Source organism: Rhinoderma darwinii, chromosome 2 (assembly GCF_050947455.1).
Source record: "Rhinoderma darwinii isolate aRhiDar2 chromosome 2, aRhiDar2.hap1, whole genome shotgun sequence".
Lineage (NCBI taxonomy): Eukaryota > Metazoa > Chordata > Amphibia > Anura > Rhinodermatidae > Rhinoderma > Rhinoderma darwinii.
Genome location: NC_134688.1, coordinates 248,943,134 through 248,963,701, shown reverse-complemented (window position 1 = coordinate 248,963,701; position 20,568 = coordinate 248,943,134). Strand labels below are relative to the sequence as shown.

Below are 20,568 nucleotides of genomic sequence, written 5' to 3'. Positions count from 1 at the left end.
TGGCAATTTCTCGCATGGAATAGCCTTCATTTCAAAGAACAAGAATAGACTGTCGAGTTTCACATGAAAGCTCTCTTTTTCTAGCCATTTTGAGAGTTTAATCGAACCCACAAATGTAATGCACCAGATTCTCAACTAGCTCAAAGGAAGGTCAGTTTTATAGCTCCTCTAAACAGCAAAACTGTTTACAGCGGTGCTAACATAATTGCACAAGGGTTTTCTAATCATCCATTAGCCTTCTAACAGTTAGCAAACCCAATGTACCATTAGAACACTGGAGTGATGGTTGCTGGAAATGGGCCTCTATACACCTGTGTAGATATTGCATTAAAAACCAGACGTTTGCAGCTAGAATAGTCATTTAGCACATTAACAATGTATAGAGTGTATATACACACATAGGAGGCATCTATATATATACACACACACACACACACAGGAGCCATGTAAACATATATATAAATATATATATACACACACACACACACACACACAGGAGCCATGTAAACATATATAAACACACACACAGGAGGCATGTAAACACATATACACGCACAGGAGGCATGTATACAAACACACAGGAGGCATGTATACATACGCATACATACATACACGCACACACACACGCACACACACACGCACACACACACACGCACACGAGGCATGCATACATATACACACACAGGATGCATGCATACATATACACACATAGGAGGCATGTATACATATATACACACACAAACACGTATACATATACACATACACACATAGGAGGCATGTATAAATACACACACAGGAGGAATGTAAACCCATATACACACACAGGAGGCATGTATACATACGCATACATACATATATACATACATACACACACAGGGGGCATGTATACATATGCACGCACACACACACACACACACACACACACACACGAGGCATGTATATACACACACACACACACAGGAGGTATACATATACATACATACACACACACAAACACACATGAGGCATATATACATATATATACATATACACACACACACACACACACACACACACACACACACAGGAGGCATGTATAAATATATACACACACGGCATGTATACATATATAGGCTCATAGGCCCGGATGCAAAGGTTCTTCTTGGGTCCCCCCAAACTTCTCATGGCCGACAGCCCGCAGCTTTCAGCTGCATTGCTGGGTCTCCTAAGTGACCCAACGATTGAGCACTAGCAGCCAGAGGCGTCACTAAGGTCTTGAAACGTAAGGGGAAATAGCCCCAATACATATAACTCCCCCAAAAAATGTGTGTGCGTGTATGTATATGTGTATATAGGAGACAGCATATCTATAGCACTACGACCCTATAGCTATGCATCGGATAGATACAGTGGCTCAGCAGACATCACACATGATAGGATTAGATACAGTGGCTCAGCAGAAGAGTATCACACATGATAGGATTAGATATAGGGCCCAGCTCGCTGACATTGCAGCTCCAGCGCTGGACCCCTGAAAGGTAAGTATAATAATTGTTTTGCTTTTTTATGTGTTACTAATTATTTTTGTGTGTTTGTATTTTTTTACAAGTTTGGTTGTTGGACTACTTCGATGACGGCGGGTTTTTTATTCTCAATAAAATGGATAACGAGTGTTGTGCGGGATTTTTATTTCAATAAAATACTTTTCCTATGTCTTTCTAAACTTTATTACTCCCACTTTAGTAATGGCCACTGGCTGATTGACAACGTCCATTACGAAGGCAGGGTTTAGTATTAGCCGGTGCAGAGGCTAACACTAACCATCATTATTACCCCGGTACCCACCGCCACCAAGGGTACCGGGAAGAGCCGGGTACGATCCAGTACCCGACAATCTGTAGTGATGGTCGAGCACTGGCGCGGCTGCAGGCTGGTATTATTAGGCTGGGAAAGGACAAACACAATGGCCCTTCCCACCATGGTAATGCTAGGCTGCTGCTCTGTCGTATCTGGCTGGTTATGAAAAATGGGGGGAACCCCACGTCATTTAAAAAAAAAAAAAAATTAATGGAAAGAACGATGTTGGGTTCCCCCATTTTTATAACTATCCAGATACAACATAGCAGCAGCAGGTTAGCATTATCGACCTCCTTCTGATCGAAACTCATAAACCGGGAGTTCAGGATCGATGCGCTTGATCACGACGTATGGTTTTCTTTCCCATCAAGGTTTCAGCTTACCCCCACGTGTCTTCCGGACCAGTACCCGATCTCCCAGATAAAAGATTGCTTGTCGTGTAGCTCGGTTTGGATGTTGCTCATTGAAAGCCAATTTTCTCCAACCCACCTTTCGCAATGTTCAAACGCTTCTGATGTTCCTGCACCCACTCAGTGGGGGATCTGTCTACATGCGACTCTGGGGTCTCACACAGGAGTGCTAATGGCAACTGACTGGGCCGGCCGAAAATCAACTGATATGGGGTGTATCCCGTAGTGCGGTGTATCGTGTGGTTGTAAGCCCACACCAAGTCATGTACATACTAGGGCCCTCGTTCTTGTTTCTCCTCTCCGAGAGTTCTCATCAGACCAAGGAGTGTGCGATCAAATCTCTCACGAGCCCCGTTACCTTGCGGGTGGTATGGAGTCATCCTCGACTTCTTGATCCGATGTAGAGTACATAGCTCTCGGATGAGTTCTGATTCGAAGTTCAGCCCTTGATCGGACAATAACCATCTTGGACACCCATACAGGCGTAGGACGTATTTCCACAATGCCGTGGCTGTTGTCGATGCCATCTGATCCTGGGTGGGAATTACTACAGCAAATTTGGAAAAATGGTCGCGACACACTAGGGCATATTTATGACCCGACATGACTTCTTGGATGGTCAAAAAGTCAACTGACAGCAATTCCATTGGCTCCCCCGTCTTGATGACCATAGGTTCCTCGCACTGTTCCATAGCTTTGTGCACAACGCAGGTCGTGCATTCTTTGCATACGCATTTGGTTACTTCCTCTAATCCTGGGGAGTAGAAATGTTTATGTATCGATTGGACCGTTTTGTCCGCTGCAAAGTGCCCTCCTTTTTCGTGCATCCATTTGCATACCGACTTCATGTCTGCTTCTGGCAACACCAACTGCCATAGTTCCCGGTACTCTCGCGGAGCCCACACCCTGCGATACAGGACTCCATCTCTCAGCTCCAACCACTCGAGCTGGCGAGCCAAGTTCCGTGCTCGCAATGTCAGTCGGTTTCTCTCGGCCGGTGTTGGCCCTTTTCCTTGTCGTACCCATTCTGCAGCCCTCTTGATTTTTTCATCTATCCATTGATGTCTCTCCCATTCGGGTTGGTCATACATCTAAGACATCGTGGTAGTCGCTTGTGTCACTATGGCGACCCTCCTGGTCTTTGACCCTGCGTGGGGGCCACCCTCAATGGGGGAATCTCAATTTCCTCCTGTTCCTCATCCACCTCCCCGCTAGGGGTTTCACAGGGTTGTTGGGAAAGTGCGTCTGCATTAGTGTGATCTTTGCCAGGTTTGTAGTGGATCACATAGTCGAATTGAGCCAGCCGGGCTACCCTCCTCTGCTCTATTGCTCCCAATTTTGCGGTATTGAGGTACGCAAAGGGGTTGTTATCGGTTTAGATGTCCACCTTGCTGCCGACTAAGTATTCTGCAAAACGTTCCGTCACAGTTCACATGATAGCTAGAAGCTCAAGTCAGAATGAGCTATAGTTCATGGGGGTTACGCTCCGTTGGTCGTAGGCTGCGGCTGCTATATGCAATCACCCGTTCTACTTCTCCTTGTTGTTGCGCAAGTACGGCTCCCAGTCCTTTTAAGCTACCATCGGTATACAGCCGAAATGGCCGACTGAAGTCAGCAAACACTAAGATGGGAGCTGTCACTAGTCTGTTCTTTATTTCTTTAAACGCCAGTTGTTGAGATTCGCACCACTGTTCATTGACCCTATCTTCCTTTCTTCTGGGTGGGTTTTCCGCACAGAAGCGGATTCAAAGGCCCCGCGATCTTGGCGAAATCTCGGAGGCACGTCCTAACAGATTGCCTGTCAGATTTACACTGACAGGCAATAATGCTCTGGTATACGAAGTATACCAAAGCATTATAGCAGCGATCTGAAGATCGCACAGTAAAGTCCCCTAGTGGGACTAGTGAAATAAATAATAAATGTGAAATAAAGACGAATAATAAAAATTACAGTAAAAAATAAATAAAACCATTTTTTTCCATAAAAAGTGGTTTTATTTAGTAAAAATGTAAAAAAATAAATAAAAGTACACATATATGGTATCGCCGCGACCGTAATGACTCCATTAATAAAGTTAATATATAATTTAAACCGAAAGGTGAACACCGTAAAAAAAAAAACTGAAAAAACAATGGCGAAATTGTAATTTTTTTCCATTGCCCCCCAAAAAAGTCATAATAAAAATGAATCAATAAGTGCCATACACCCCAAAACAGTACCAATCAAAACTACGTCTCGTCCCACAGAAAACAAGCCCAAAAAATCACTACATTGATGGAAAAATAAAAAAGTTACGGCTTTTGGAAAGCAACGATGCAAAAACAAATAATTTTAGTTCAAAAGTGTTTTTAGTGTGCAAAAGTCGTAACACATAAAAAACCTCTACATATGTAGTATCGCCGTAATCGTACCGACCCATAGAATAAAGGTAACATGTTATTTACGTCGCACAGTGAACGGCGTCAATTTAAAAACGCATAGAACAATGGCGGAATTTCAGGTTTTTTTTATAATCCCCCCAAAAAAAGTTAATATAAAAATTATATGTACCCAAAAATGGTGCTATTAAAAAGTACAACTAATCCCGCAAAAAACAAGTTCTCATACAGCTATGTAGACGAAAAAAATAAAAAAGTTATAGCTCTTTGAATGAGACTATAGAAAAACGAATAAAATAGTTTGGTCATTAGGGCCTAAAATGGGCTGGTCACTAAGGGGTTAAACATTTATTCTGGATTGCATGTGTAGCAGCGGCGATTGTGGTCCTATCTTTTTTATGGATACCCTTTTCTATACCTTGCGGTGACATTGTTACTGGATCGGACCGTGGCAGCAGCACACCTTCTGGATTAATCATTCCATGATTACGTCAGAGTTGTGTCTGAATTAAGCACAACCTGCACAGGTGAGCACATCCTTGTCTCTAGCTTTTTGTCCATCCTCATTGGTTTACCTCCTTCTCCTGCGCATCCACAAGCATCCGACTTCCAGGGAGTGTGTCTGTTTACTGCGCTGTCTTGTCAGCGTTCCAGTGCTGGCTATGATGACCCCTCTTACATGCGCAGGTTTCTTGCAGGACGGGCTGTGGGCGGAGCTTCCTCCTCTGCTTTGCCTCCTCAGTGTGTAACGAGGAGCAGAGAATATAGAGTTCAAACGGCCTGCACACTGGCGCCCCCTACATGCTAGGAGGCTGCAGCGCCCTGTGCAAACGCACATGTTGCACACCCCTAAGGCCGGCCCCGACTGTTTGTCCTATGTACGGCCTGATGAAGACGCTAGTTCAGCGTTGAAACGCGTACCCTTTTAGCAACAATAAATACACTTCAATTATTTAAACACTTATTCTGGATTGCATGTGTAGCAGCGCCGATTGTGGTCCTATCTTTTTTATGGATACCCTTTTCTATACCTTGCAGTGACATTGTTACTGGATCGGACTGTGGCAGCAGCACACCCTCTGGATTAATCATTCCAGCGTCACAGTTGTGTCTGAATTAAGCACAACCTGCACAGGTGAGCACATCCTTGTCTCTAGCTTTTTGTCCATCCTCATTGGTTTACCTGCACTATGTGGTGCCGTGCATGTCTCCTTTTTCTCACTATTTAGATTTCTAATAATGAAAATAACCTTTATTAAAGGCATGTAGCCTCTATTCTAAAAACAACCCATGAGCCTAGAAACTTTATCACTCAAAAAGATGTAATGGTCAGTTTCTGCTGACAGCAGTAGAATTAATATACTATCTATACTAGAGGGAAGCATCTGCAGACCGCTATTCCAGAATTGATTCTGAGCTGATGGTATGTTAAAAACATTCAACAAAGCCCCCTCTACATGTTTTGCCGAGATGGCGTCCTCAGGTGTACAATGGGGCAATGGCAATGGAAACAGCAAGTCTGAGGCTTATAAAACCTGGTAGAACATCACTAGAGTGATGCACAGTGCAACAGTGCACAGGAGCCAAATCAGGTGGCTTGGTGTATCGTTGGTCATTCAGACACATTTGATAGACAGTGGACGTAGCCAATACACGAAGCTCCTACAAGAGCCAATTGCTTCTTACGTTCGGAGCATGCTCAGTAGCACCAAAACACAGACTCTACGTATGGGTTACGGTGGACTGCGCATGCATCCGTTCTTAGATAATTTTATGATATTCTTAACCTCTTCCCGAAATTTGTCGTATGTATATGTCATGGAAAGTCAGTATTTCCCGCAAATTGCGGTATCCATACGACAAATGGATGGCACAGGCTCAGAAGCTGAGTCCGTGCCATCATCCCCGAGTGTCAGCTGTATGTCATAGCCGTCACCCTGCTGTAATGGTGGGAACCGAAGTTAGCTCCGATCCCCGCCATTAACCCCTTAAATGCAGCGGTCAAAAGCGGCCTCTGCATTTAAGGTGTTTGAAGCCAATCGTCACCCCAGCAACGAAATCGCCGGGGTGCCGATGGCTGCAAAAGCAACCGGAGGCCTAACACTGGCCTCCCGGGCTGCCTAGAACAGAAGTCTCATAGGCCCCACCTGGCGCCGGGACCGAAAAGGCTTCCGATGCTGACGGGTAGATGACGTATGCTTAAAAGCTGAGCCTGCATCATCTGTGGTGGGTGTCTGCTATATGATACAGCTGACACCCTGCTGTAATGGCAGGGACAGGAGCTATCTCTGATCCCTGCCTATAACTCCTTAGATGCAGCGATCCAAAGCGATTGCTGCATTTTAGTCGCTTGTAGCCAAATCGGCAGCCCTGCGATGTGACCGCAGGGGTGCCGATGGTTGCTATGGCAACAGGAGGCCTAACAATGGCCTGCTAGTCTGCCATTATGGAAGCTGATTAAGCCTAATCGACTTGCTGTCAGTGAACGACTGACAGATCTAATACATTGCACTACATAGGTAGTGCAATGTGTTAGGACATAAATCAGACAGTTAGACCTTCAAGTCCCATCGTGGGACTAAAAAAAATATTTAAAAAAAAAGCAAAAATAGTTGTAAAAAATAAAACAAAAGTTTTCCAGTAATAAAATAAAACACAATTGCCCTTTTTCGCTTATCAAGTCCTTTATTATTGAAAACAAAAATACAAACCATACATATTTGGTATTGCCGCATCCATAACGGGCTGAACTATAAAAATATTATGTTATTTATCCTGCACGGTGAACGCTGTGAAAAAATAAATAAATAAAAATAAATACAAAGCCAAAATTGCTGTTTTTTAGTCACCTTGCCTTCCAAAATTTGGAATAAAAAGTAAACAAAAAGTCGCATGTATCCAAAAATGGTACCTATAAAAACTATAGCTCGTCTCGCAAAAAACAAGCCCTCATACAGCTCAGTCTGCAAAAAAAATTAAACGTTATGGCTCTCAGAACATGGTGATAGTAAAAATACATTCTTTTTACAAAAGAAATTTTATTGTGCAAAAAGTTATAAAACATAAAAAAGTGCTATAAATTTGGTATCGCCGGAATCGTACTGACCTGCAGAATGAAGTCAACATGTAATTTATAATGCATGGTGAACGCTGTATAAAAAATACCAAACAAAAAGAATTGCTGTTTTTTGGTCACCTTGCATCCCAAAAAATAGGATAAAAAGTGATCAAAAAGTCGCATGTACCCCAAAATGGTACCAATAATAACTATAGCTCGTCCCGCAAAAAAACAGCCCTCATACCACTAAGTCTATGAAAAAATAATAATAGTTAAAGGCTCCAATAAGTCAGGAAAGAAAAAATACGGAGTTGTGCAGGCCCTAATATTAGGAAACCAGTAATAGGAGGGTCCAAACATAGCTGCTGGAAGCGAGGGTACCCGCATTATACCAGGACAACACTTTCCCAGCAAATTTCCCCAAACTGCAAAGGGGCAGAGTGTGTACCAAAAGGGGGCTAAGAAACTACACAATTTATCAGTGTGACACAGGCCTGTGCATAAAGGATTGCTTCACACCGTAAGACACATCTGTGAATTATTTTGTATGTTTTTTTTACCCCATTATTATACCACCTTATTATGCTCTCAAGTACTCTGCCCAGCTGACATATGCATCCACATTATAAACTGAAATACCATTAATACTTCAAACAAAACTACTTCCAAGCAAAATCCATGCTCCAAAAGCCAAATGGCACTCCCTCCATACTGAGCCCTACAGTGTGCCCAAAAAGCAGTTTACTTCCACATATATGGCATCACAATACCCGGGAGAACCCTTTTAACAATTTTTGAGGTGTGTGTCTCCAGTAGCACAAGTTGGGCACGACATATTTGCCACTGAATTGGAATATTTGGGAAAAATTGCTATTTTTACTTTGCACCATCCGCAGCGCATTAATTTATGGAAAAGACCTGTGGGGTGAAAATGTTCACTACACCCCTTAATAAATGCATTGAGTTTGTTTCGTTTCCAAATTGGGGTCACTTCTCAGGGGTTTCTTTTTATTATTTCAAATCAGAACCTCTGCAATTGTGAAGCAATACTTTGTAAGTCGCCAAATTAGGCCTCAATTTCGCATGGTACTCTTTCACTCCTGAGCCTGGTCGAATTTCCAGGCAAAAGATTAGGGCCACATATAGGGTGTTTCTAAAACCAGGAAACACAGCATAAGAATTAGAGCGCTGTCTTGTTATGGTGGCACAAGCTGGGCACCACATATTGGTATATCTATGGAAAAATTCCCATTTTCACTCTGAAACATCGAGTGCACACTAATTTTTGCAATACACCTGCGGGGTTAACATGCTCACTACACCCCATAGGTGAATACCTTAAGGGATATAGTTTCCAAAATGGGGTCACTTCTGAGGGGTTTCCACTGTTTTGGTTCCACAGGGGCTTTGCAAATGCTACATAGCGACCAGAAACTAATCCAGCAAAATCTGTGCTCCAAAATTGAAATGGCGCTCCTTCCCTTCTGAGCCCTGCCGTGTGCCCAAACAGTAGTTTATGCCCACATATGGGGTATTGCCGCACTCCAGAGAAGTTGTTTTACAAATGTTGGGGGCTTTTTCTTTTTTATTCCTTGTGGACATTGTTGTTTTTTTAGCGAATACTAAAACATATTATTGTAAAGAATGTAAATTTCTAATTTTCACGTCCAAATTCTAATAAAATCTATAAAACACCTGTGGGGTCAAAATGCTCACTACACCCCTAAATGAATTCCTTGTGGGATGTAGTTTCCAAAAACGGGGTCTCTTTTGGGGTATTTCCTTTGTTTTGGCATCACAAGACCTCTTCAAACCTGACATGGTGCCTAAAATATATTTTATATATTCTTTGCTTCTGAGACCTGTGTTTCAGTACATTACCATACTAGGGCCACATGTTGGATATTTCTATAAACTGCAGAATCTGGGCAATAAATATTGAATTGAGTTTCTCTGGTAAAAATAATTGTATTTATATATGAATTTCTGCAAAAAAAAATAACATTTGTAAATTTCACCTCTACTTTACTTTAATTCTTGTGAAACGCCTAAAGGGTTAAGAAACATTCTAAATGCTGTTTTGAATACTTTGAGGGGTGCAGTTTTTAACATGGTGTGACTTATGGGGGGTTTGTATTGTGTAGGCCCCTCAGAGCCACTTCAGAACTGAATTGGTCCCTGTAAAAATAGCCTTTTGAAATTTTCTTGAAAATTTGAAAAATTGCAGCTAAAGTTCTAAGTCTTGTAACGTCCTAGAAAAAGAAAAGGATGTTCAAAAAACGATGTGAATCTAAAGTAGACATATGGGGATGTTAATTAGTAACTACTAGCTTTTATACCCGGCATTGCTCGGGAGGTTGACTTACGGCATAGATAGAGTAAAAGCTCACTATTTAAATACCTCTCAGTATAAATTTAATTGCTACCTCTAGATATGAATTAAATTGCTAAGGCTAGGCGTACTGGGAACTGTTGCCGCTTGAACTCGAAAGGAACATCATTTGGAGCGAGGGGAATGCGAGGAATAAAGACAACTTCGGCCTCATGCACACAAACATATTTTTTTCCTCCCGTAAATACTGGCGTAAATACGGGTCCTTGGTCACACGTATTCGACCCGTATTCCACCAGTATTTACGGACCCGTGCCCAAAAATACGGGTCCGGTGTCACCAGTATTTCACCCGTATTTACAGACCCGTTTTCTCTGCACTAATTGGCAGCCCCTTCTCTCTATCAGTTCTGAATAGAGAGAAGGGGCAGCACTTTCGGGCAGAGTTTCCGCAGCGATTGAAAGTAAAATAAGTAAAGTAAAAGAAGTTCATACGTATCCCGACTGTTGTCTTGGTGACACGTCCCTCTTTTGACATCCAGTCCGACCTCCTTGGATGACGCGGCAGTCCATGTGACCGTTGCAGCCTGTGATTGGCTGCAGCGGTCACATGGGATGAAACGTCATCCCGGGAGCCCGGACTGGAGGAAGAAGCAGGCAAGTTAACTTTTAATACTATTAACTCCAGCTGTAGTCACTATCCCGGGTGCTGAAAGAGTTACTGCCGATCGGTTAACTCTTTCAGCACCATGGACAGTGACTATACCCTGACGTCGCCTAGCAACGCTCCCGTAATTACGAGTGCACACACATAGTCACCCGTAATTACGGGAGCCCCATAGACTTCTATGGGCCTGCCCGTGCCGTAATTACGGCCTGAAATAGGACATGTTCCATATTTTTCAACGGCACGGGCAACTTCCCGTAATCAAGCGGGAAGGCACACGTGGCCAATAGAAGTCTATGTGCCAGTAATTACGGGACATGATTACAGGAGTGGCCTCGATGACATGATCCATTTTAAACCAATGAAAAATCGGGCTTCAAACAAGCTTTCGAAAATATATATAAGATTTTGTGTGGTATAACTGCCTGTCTTACAAACAAATACATTCAAATTTAGAAAAATTCTATTTTTTGCTGTGAAACAAGCTGGGCTGGAATAAAGAGACGTTTATAACGCTGATGGGTCAAGGTCATACACTTTTCTTTACAGCGCCCACTTGGTGAAAAGAAAAAAAAACGCCCTGTTGGGCATAAAGAACAAATTTGCATAAATCTTAAAATGTTCATAACTTGGTCAAAATTAAACATTTAAAAACAAAACAAAAAAAAACAATAGTTATCTACATTAAAGCGCCTATTAGATTAGGTAGGAGATAGGGCAGTTATAAACTGGTGACAGAGCCTCTGTAAGTTAGTGGTAAAATATGGTCGATACATTCAGTATTTAAAGAAGCACTCCACTTTATTTTTTTTATTGCACCTTCCATTTGTACATTGGTGTATCAGTGGGGTGCTTTGTGCAAATATACTGACCGATCCCCACATCTTGTCCTTTCCGGGTCCAGCGCCGCTCACATGATCTTCCCTTGTCTGGAGTCACTGTGCTTTTGAATAAACCGGAACTCAGGCTCTCAATGCATTCCTATGGAGCCAGAACGAGGCTCCATAGGAATGCATAGAGAGTCTTACTTCCGGTTTTCTGAACAGCAGCAATTCCAGGTCAGAATGAAGATCACGTGAGCGGCGCTGGACCTGAAAAACGACAAGAAGTTGGTATCGGTAAGCATTTCTACACACAGCACCCCACTGATACACCAATGTACAAATGGAGGGAGCAATAAAAAAAATAAAGTGGAGTGCTTCTTTAAATACTGAATGTATCGACCAAATTTTACCACTAACATAAAGAGGCTCTGTCTCCAGTTTATAACTGCCCTATCTTCTACCTAATCTAATAGGCGCTTTAATGTAGTTAACTACTGTTTGTTTTTTAAAACTTTTAATTTTGACCAAGTTATGAACATTTTAAGATTTATGCAAATTAGTTCTTAATGCCCAACTGGGCATTTTAATACTTTTCACCAAGTGGGCGTTGTAAAGAAACGTGTATGACGTTGACCAATCAGCATCATACACTTCTCTTCATTCCAGCCCAACTTGATCCACAGCACAGCATGATCTCACGAGATCATGCTGTGTTGTCACTTCCTCCCGCAGGTCCTTCACCGGAGCGACGAAAGAGTGAACAGACATATATTGATTTCAATTTGTGCACGGACCGTGGAAACCACGGTCGTGCGCTTGAGCCCATAGAAATTAATGGGTCCGCAATTCATCCGCATTTTTATGGTCGTGTGCATGAGGCCTTACTCTTTCTTTTCACTCTGGGCGGTGCAATGTTTTCTGTATGACACTGTCCAATCATCATACAGCTTATTCTCTTCCCAGCCCAGCAACACAGTGTGATCATATAGTATACAGCTTCCATTCGCCACTGGGTTTTCAAATGATGAAACCTCCGGTTGTTTCACAGCTAGAACTGCCATCCTGGTGTCATATGAAAGATTAGAATCTCATCTTTCATATACCACCAGGGCTGTTCTAGGTGGTCCACAGCCCGAGATATAGCTGTTTGAAGTGATCCCCTTCCCTCCAGCTTTAAGGGGGTTTTACACTGGAGGCAATATATTGTGGGGGCAGCTATGGGAGGCATTATATTGTGCGGGGGCAGCTATGGAGAGCATTATACTGTGGGGGCTGCTATGGGGGGCATTATACTGTGTGGGGCAGCTATGGGGGCAGGTATGGGGGTATTAGGCTGCATGGGGCAGCTATGGGGCATTATGCTTTATGGGGGACTTTGTACTGTATGGGGCATCTGTGTGGGCATTATACTGTATGGTGGCATTATACTGTGTCGGGGGCACTACAGGAGCATGATACTGTGTGGGTTGAACCAGGTGTGTATGGGTGGGGATTGGGTAGAATTAGAGGCGTGGCTTAAGAAAAAAATTGCTGCTCCCCACCGCATCGATTGTCCCTCTTTGTTATACTTGAAAGTATAGCACTGTATGGGGAGGCTGTATAGCCCTGTCTACGGGGGGGGGGGGCTCGCATGACACCGTCTATGATGGGGGGGGCACATGGCACCGTCTATGGGGTGCTGCATGGCACCGTCTACGGGGGGCCGCATGGCACCGTCTACGGGGGGGACGCATGGCACCGTCTACGGGGGGGACGCATGGCACCGTCTACGGGGGGGACGCATGGCACCGTCTACAGGAGGGGGCTGTTTAGCACCATTTACAGGGGGCACTATCGACAAGCGCAGGCTGTATGTGGCACCCAGGGGAGGGGGGCCCAGTTAAAAGTTTGCTAGATATGGGGCTGTGTTTCCTAGTTACGCCCTTGATTATCAGTGTGACAGCGTCTATTCGATTAGCTAGGAGATTGGGCATTTTACTAAACTAGTGACAGATCCTCTATAAAAGCAGCTTCCTAATGTCTCTTAGATTGCATAGGACTGAGCTAACGACAATGGATTACAATTCTTGATGGATTGTTAGAGGAATAAGGGGCTGCTGTAACATGAGCTATTAGACATATACCCTTCTTGAACGGGGCCCTCTGATATCTGTGTCTGCTACTGTCCCCCCTTTAGATTTTAAAGAACCCATCCTTATCAAGGGATACAGGTACATTGTGTACCACATCTAAACCTTATACTGCAATGTTTCAATCATCTTTCATTTTCACAATAACATAGAATATTTATTTTTCCTAGGTTTCAGTCAGCAGCTCCTTTAAAGGAACAGTGTCACCACAATTTTTTTTTAAATATGTTAAAGATGTTAGTGCTTTATTAAAAACGTTTGGATTAATTTGTGTGTTTGTGTGTTACTTTTTCTTATTTTTACACTTTTTCTTCCCTATGGGGGCTGCCATTTTTTTTTCCCATTTCTGTATGTGTCGATTAACGACACATACAGACATGGAATACAGCAACTCCAGTCCCATAGGGACTGCGAACGGGTCCCGTTCCATCCACTAACATGTACGCCGCTGTGTGGGAACGCCGCATGCGCCGCTCCCACACAGTTCAATTTGAAATGCGCGCCGTCCGGCGCCATTTTCCTGTGGACCGGAAGTCGCGGCCGGAGAGTACGATTACTACTTCCGGACGCGGCTTCCGGACTTGTGCACATGGAGCAGCGGCAGCAGACGGAGCGGATGGACCGGAGGGAGCGGCGGCGACTGGAGCAGGTAAGTTATTTCTATGTATGTTCGTGTTTCAGTGTGTGTTTACTACTGTATGTAAACCTTCTACACTGTGTGTTAGCTCAAAAAATGGCAACACACAGTGTAGGAGGTAAGACCGTTCAAACCCCTCGTTTCTCCCGGCACTAGCCAGGATAAAGGAGGGGGGGATGATGAGAGCTCACTAGAGCGAGGGCTTTTTACCCAATTTTGCAGCATAAAGCAATGTGGTTGCTTTACCACATGCAATGCTGCAATTTTGGGAATGGCTCCATCTAGTGACCAGCAATGGGAAATATTATAAATTAGAATCCAATTGAATCCAATTTATAATATTTCCTGACTCGTGAAAAAAAATAAAAAATTAGAACAATGTTTAATCACCTACACACTAATTGTTTAACTAAAAAAAAAACAAAAAAACATGTTTTGCTGGTAACACATTCCCTTTAAGTGCCTGTAATAACCCCAGCTGCCAGCAGAGGGCGGCTCTTACAGTCCGGCAGCTTGGACGGCTCCGGTTCTGGTTTTCGATCTCTCCAGAGAAGCTTGGTAGACATGTGCTTTACATAGCAACAAATAGGAACGTTGCCTAGCATCTACGTGTCGGGTTTTTTTTTTTTTCTTCAACAAGTGGCAATTGTATATTATAGTGTAAGACATGTAGCATAAAAGCGACTATGCGATACAGCACGGAGCGCTAAAATTCACAGGCCTAGGCAGCTAGTAGTTTCTCCTACTGGGCAGCTTCCTGAATGAGAGGGGTGGTGGTGACGCTGACAGCCTTACTTGCAGGGACTACCTTTGTCTATGAGAAGCAATATAGTGCTCACAGTGAAGATACCATCTTACCAACAGCATGAAGACCAGCCCGGCGGGGACTAGCGTGCATGAGAAGGGCAGACAGCAGCAGGGCGCGCGTATAAACCTGCCTCAAGCGTTCACCACACAGACGAAGGTTTGTGCGTCTAACAGATGTTCCCTGTTGTTTGCATAAGGTAATGCCCTAGCAGCGCCCTTGCTCCGCCCTATCGCCCACCCCCGTCTTCTGATTGGCCCCTGAAGAAAATGGGCTTTGCCGAGCCGCAGCCAATCATCTTAGTGTTGCTAGCTGCTCGCTGTTACGTATAGGTGGATTCAGGTGTCAGTTATGTGTGAGCTGGTTCGGTTCTTCTTGTATATAACTGCATAGAGCTGAAATGCAGATCTGGCTGGAAAGTGGCTACAGCTGCGTGACCATTTCCACTCGGGACACTTTATAACGTCTCGCCGGGCTCTGTAAGTGGCGGAGGAGCTGGGCTTGTGTGCTTGTCTGTGTGGATGTGCACAATCAGAATAGTGGTGGCAGCCTGCACGCTGATGGTGGTGGAGTGTGACTTGTCAGCCAGCAAAACATGCGCAAGAAGAATAAGAGTTCTGCTAGAAGCTGTCCTGCTGCTGTGGCCTATGCGGACAAAATGCCGCTCTGATGCCAACGTTGTGCGTCAGTTGTGGGAGCCGTCCTGTGTGGACGTGACTGTGTGCAGTGGCTGCAGTTCCTGCTTACTATCTCACCTGGCCAGGTCTTGTATAGGATCTGCTTGCTGGATTATAACATAGTTTTGGTGTCTCGTTTGCAGCCTCTTGTATGTGGAGCTGACTCCATGCCGCTCTGTTTCTCAGCAGAATGCAATTAGTTACTGGTTATTATTGCGACATGACGTAAACCTACACAGACTCACCTGCATTGTATGGACGCGGCAGGGAGCGCAGACTCTGACTAGATTGTGACCCATGGGAACACTTCAGGGGGATACAAGCCATTACAGTGACTTGGCCTAGTTCACTATCTCACCTCTGCGGTTTAGGTGGTGGACAGTGCGGTTGTCACTCATGAGAGGAGGCAGTGAGACTAGTCCTGTGTGGAGTTTACATTGCATTCCTGTCTACGTTCACAGCTGGGCCTGTTGTGAAAGACAAGCCTGCAGGAGGATATGGTGGCGGTTGCTACATTACTGTGTCCATGTGGTTGTCTTATTTACCAACACACCAGAATGGAGGAGTGTTCACCTCAGGGCGGGAGAGGATTGTGTGACAGCTTGTGCTGTGGACTATAAACCTATTCTACTATGTGGAGGACTCTTATCAGTCCTTCCAGCAAGGAGAAAGTAGAGGAGTCACCTATAGCAACCAATTACACTGCTGCTTTTATTTTATTAAGGGCCTCTGAAAAATGGCCGCTGATTGGTTGCTATGGGCAACTCCACCACTTTTACCTTGCCCTAGTTTTAGTAAATATCCCACTTATGAGTCTAAGCCATTCTATTGTGAAATGTGTAGCTGTTAATGTTGTACAATAGATTGGAATTTGTTTGTTATTGTTTCTCATGTTTGGTCCAGGAGGAAGTGATTCTTGTGGTGTGATCAAACCCGGTCACATGGGTGGCTCAGTTTTTGTCACTGAGTTTTAAGAACCCTTATGTTAGACACCATTAAAAGGGACGCTAAGCCTATAGTTAGTAGCTCGTAACGTTTTATATGGCAAGAACTGTTTCTCTTTCAAGTATGTAAGTCCATGTTTCTGGAGGTTCTCAGAACTGGGGATGTGAGATAAAGTAGAGATCATGTGCAGACAACTTTCTCATCTTGTCAGTAATCCCAATGAAGAATGCTACAGTCAGCTTCTCCCCAGTCTGAAACCACTTCTTTATAGCTATTGACTGCTAAGCTGTACTTAAGATGTAGCCGAGATGGCTTTTACTTTTACTATACCTTTTTAATATGATAAAAATGGCAGCATTTTACGTGGTTTTAATCGAGCAAAGTATCATTTATTCATTTTTTGTTTACCTTTATACACCCTGTATATGTGAGCATGTATACTAAGGAGCTTTGTAAAAAGGTGTTGGCTTATTTGTATGGGATTTTTTTTTTTCCGGCCGATATTCGGTCCTAAATGGGAAGAATAAACTCTTCTGAAATGCTTAAAATCACTAGCACATTAGAAACCGGTCTCTGCTAAACCGTAAGAGACTCGCCCCCTTGTGATTGGTGGATACTTCAAAGGCTGTCTCTGTTGTTGACTATTCCAATCATGGGCGGCTGTAGCATCGGACTGGGGATAACCAGCAGAATCTTGGCATTTGTCAGACCAATGGTGTTGCTTTTACCGGTCACTAGGAGTCATTTTTCATTGTACATAGTTTTTATCCTACTACAAGTATTAGATAAGTACAGTCTTTCATAACCATTCCAGATTCCCCATTAAAGGTGTTAGCAGAGTTCTTAACATTTTTTACTAATGGCTGCAAATGCCCTGAAATAAAAAAATAAAAAAAACACGTGACCACTGAGCCCTCTGATTGGTTGCAGCCATCGCATGCTGCCTGCATGTGAACAATCACCCGGAGGCTGCCAGTGTGTCAGTGCTGGATCGCTGGCGGAAAGGATAAGTGAGTGCTGGTTTTTGTTTTGTATTTTTTAACATTTCAGAACGTTTGCAGTCATTTGTTTAAAAAATGTAAGACCCCGGATAACCCCTTTCAACTATGACAACATTGCGAACTCTGTGTCAGTAATTTGCAGTGAGGTAGATCCTGTAAGATTAAAGGGGTTACAAGTTATTTTGAAATGGATGGCCTATTATTGGGATAGGCTGTCGCTATTGGGTCGGTAGGGATCTGACTCTAGGCCCCTCAGCCTCTTTATTATTAACATGGATTTAATTTCCATTCGTACTTCCACACGCAGTTACACTTGTAGTGGCTGTGCAAGGTATTGCAGCACTGGAGTCGGACCACCACCACCGATCTAATATTAGGATAGGCTGTCAATTTTAAAATCCTGGATAAGCCTTTTAAGATGACTATTGCTTTCATGGAATAGTGATATTAGGTAGGAATACAAATCTATTGCTGTTTTTAGACTTCCTTCCATAGCTGAGCTTAAAATGTACCTCCTGTTTGTATAGAATGGTAAAGAAAGCAGGAGGATATGGGGATGGAAGTATTTTCTCGAGACAGTGCAACTTTATCCGCTGGTCCCTCACACACTTGCGCCTCAAAATGTTGGCAGGTGTATTCGTGTCATTGGGAGGCTTCTAGAAGTACATTCTGTTTGGAACCCACATTGGAAGCAGGCCACTGATAATCTGGCACGTAAATTTGTGGGAAACCAAAGTCTAAGACCCTTTTCACACTGCCTTTCCCGGTCACGTTTGACATGCCGGAGAAACTCCTGGCGTATACGTCAAACATACACATAGGCTCCCATTATACCAACAGAGGCCAAAAGAGTATTCTTTTTTACCTCTGTTGGGCGATATGTGTTGGGTATGCTATTCTTTTGCTGCATTTTATAGAATAACGTAATTGACTACAGTATTCTATCCGGAGGGATCAAGTAAAAAATGTATACCACTCGATATACGTTTTTGTTTTTTTGTTTTGTTTTTTGTGGAAGCCTATTGGTGACTGATGGCGCTGTATAGCATCCGTTTAACGGATACATTGTGAAGAGCTCATGATTATGTTAAACATGCCATAATAGCCTATGGGTGACTGATGCCTTTCCGTGGCATCCGCCACCCATAGACTATTATGAGATCCGTTAACGAATACGTCATGAGAGTAATGACATATCCGTCTAACAGATCTCACAGTTGTCTATGGGTGGCGGATGTCACGCAATGTGAAAGGGGACTAATCCAGTATATTGGGAAGTGCTTCAAATCACATATACTGCATATTTTTTTCAGTTCTGTATGATGGGAGGGACACTTTTAAATCCTATCTACAATAAGATGGCGTTTGAATTTGGCGTGACACAGTAGTAACCAGTTTATCTATGTATGCATTGAAAATTACTGTTTCTACATAAGCGTTTTATTTGCTTAGGGTTGTCTGCTTTGAACAAATGCCTTTTTTGTTAGAGGGTCCTCCGATGAGGAGCTAACCAAAGGGTGTCCTGCTGCTGGGACCCCCTAGCAATCAGGCCTAATCTGTGGGAGCATCTGGCAACCTGTTGAGTACCCTTGCAGCGTCCCCACAGGGAAATTAAATTCGGCTCTCACTGAAAATAATGGGGCAGATTTATTTTATTTGAAATTAATAAAAAGCGTATACTTGCCCCCGGCTTAGTCCTAGCAACGCTATCCTCTATTCTGAGCGCAGCCCGGCCTCCTGGGATGACATTGCAGCCAATCAAAGGCTGCAGTGATCACATGGACTACGTCATCCCAGGAGGTCGGGCTACGCTCAGAAAAGGAACATGTCGCTATGGCTACGGCCGGGTTATGTATAAACTTTTTGTAATATATATTTCTGCAGGTTTTCCACATTGGACATGCCGCCCGAGAAACTGCACCACAATTTGGTGCGGATTTTCGGGCGGAAATTCTCTACGGTTTCCAGGTGTCGTTTTACGCAGTGTATCTGCCTAGTGTGTTCCTACACTAAATGTAAGTTTGCTACATCAATCTTTGTTGGATGCTTTTCTCCTCCTTCTACGTACCACCGCTTGGCTTACCACATTTTTAGCCACATCCCCTTTCTGCTAAGCCGCTTATATTTTCTAGACTTCTCTTTTTTTTATAGAGTTTAGTGAGGTGCAAACCTCTGTAATAAATATATCCAAAACGAAATGCAACCTCGTGCGTCAAAAATGTGCCACATTTGGAAGTAAAATATGGAAACTAAACAGCCATGGCCTCGATAGTAAGGGTCCTCTTACGCAGCATGACTTGGGCCGTGTAAACTAGCTCCGATTGACGAGACAGCTCGTTGATCGGCGCTCGTTTGCTCCTCTCACAAAGAACTATGCAGGGGGACGAGCGCTCGTTACTCAGGTCGCTCGTCCCCATACATTTCTATCCTGACGGCAGCGCGCCTCCCTGCTGCCGATAACGATAATACTCATGCTGCATAAACGATACGATCAGCCGATGAAGCAGCGTTTGTTGGCTTGGCTGATCATTGACCGGATTACACAGGGCAATGATCGGGAACGAGCATTCATATGAACACTCATTTGCCCGATAATTGGCTTGTGTAAAAGAGCCTTTAATCTGATGTTCTGTTTGTGTAATGGACAGAGACGTACTTCAAGGCCATTCTATGCTCTGGCTAAAAGATGAAGCTCCTGAATCAGAAATTCTAAATACAGTATTTGAAAACTGTACCTTAGCAAACCTCCTTGAAGCCTTGCAATGCAGTGCCTATATGGAACAGGTTACCAAGTGGAGAATTTGGGTACGTCCTGTGGGGGTTTTGATTTATTTATCCTTTCCCCACGCATTCAGGCAATGATTCACCA

General features: G+C 43.7%; 1 protein-coding gene and 1 long non-coding RNA gene across 3 annotated transcripts in view; one reads left to right on the top strand and one right to left on the bottom strand.

Moving 5' to 3' along the window:
• The window catches only part of LOC142742866 (uncharacterized), a 28,786-nt gene extending 13,531 nt beyond the window's left edge, over positions 1–15,255 (bottom strand). The window contains exon 1 of the long non-coding RNA XR_012881451.1: positions 15,130–15,255. This is a non-coding gene — a long non-coding RNA (uncharacterized LOC142742866). The remainder of the gene's footprint in view (positions 1–15,129) is intronic.
• YPEL2 (yippee like 2) overlaps positions 14,932–20,568 on the top strand; it is a 68,073-nt gene continuing 62,436 nt past the window's right edge. The window contains exon 1 of one of the 2 annotated variants that reach the window (XM_075853045.1): positions 14,932–15,275. The gene's annotated coding sequence lies outside the window, so the exon portion shown is untranslated. Of the gene's footprint in view, positions 15,276–15,430; positions 15,556–20,568 lie in introns of those variants that run through there. The other variant, XM_075853044.1, reaches the window with a different exon arrangement.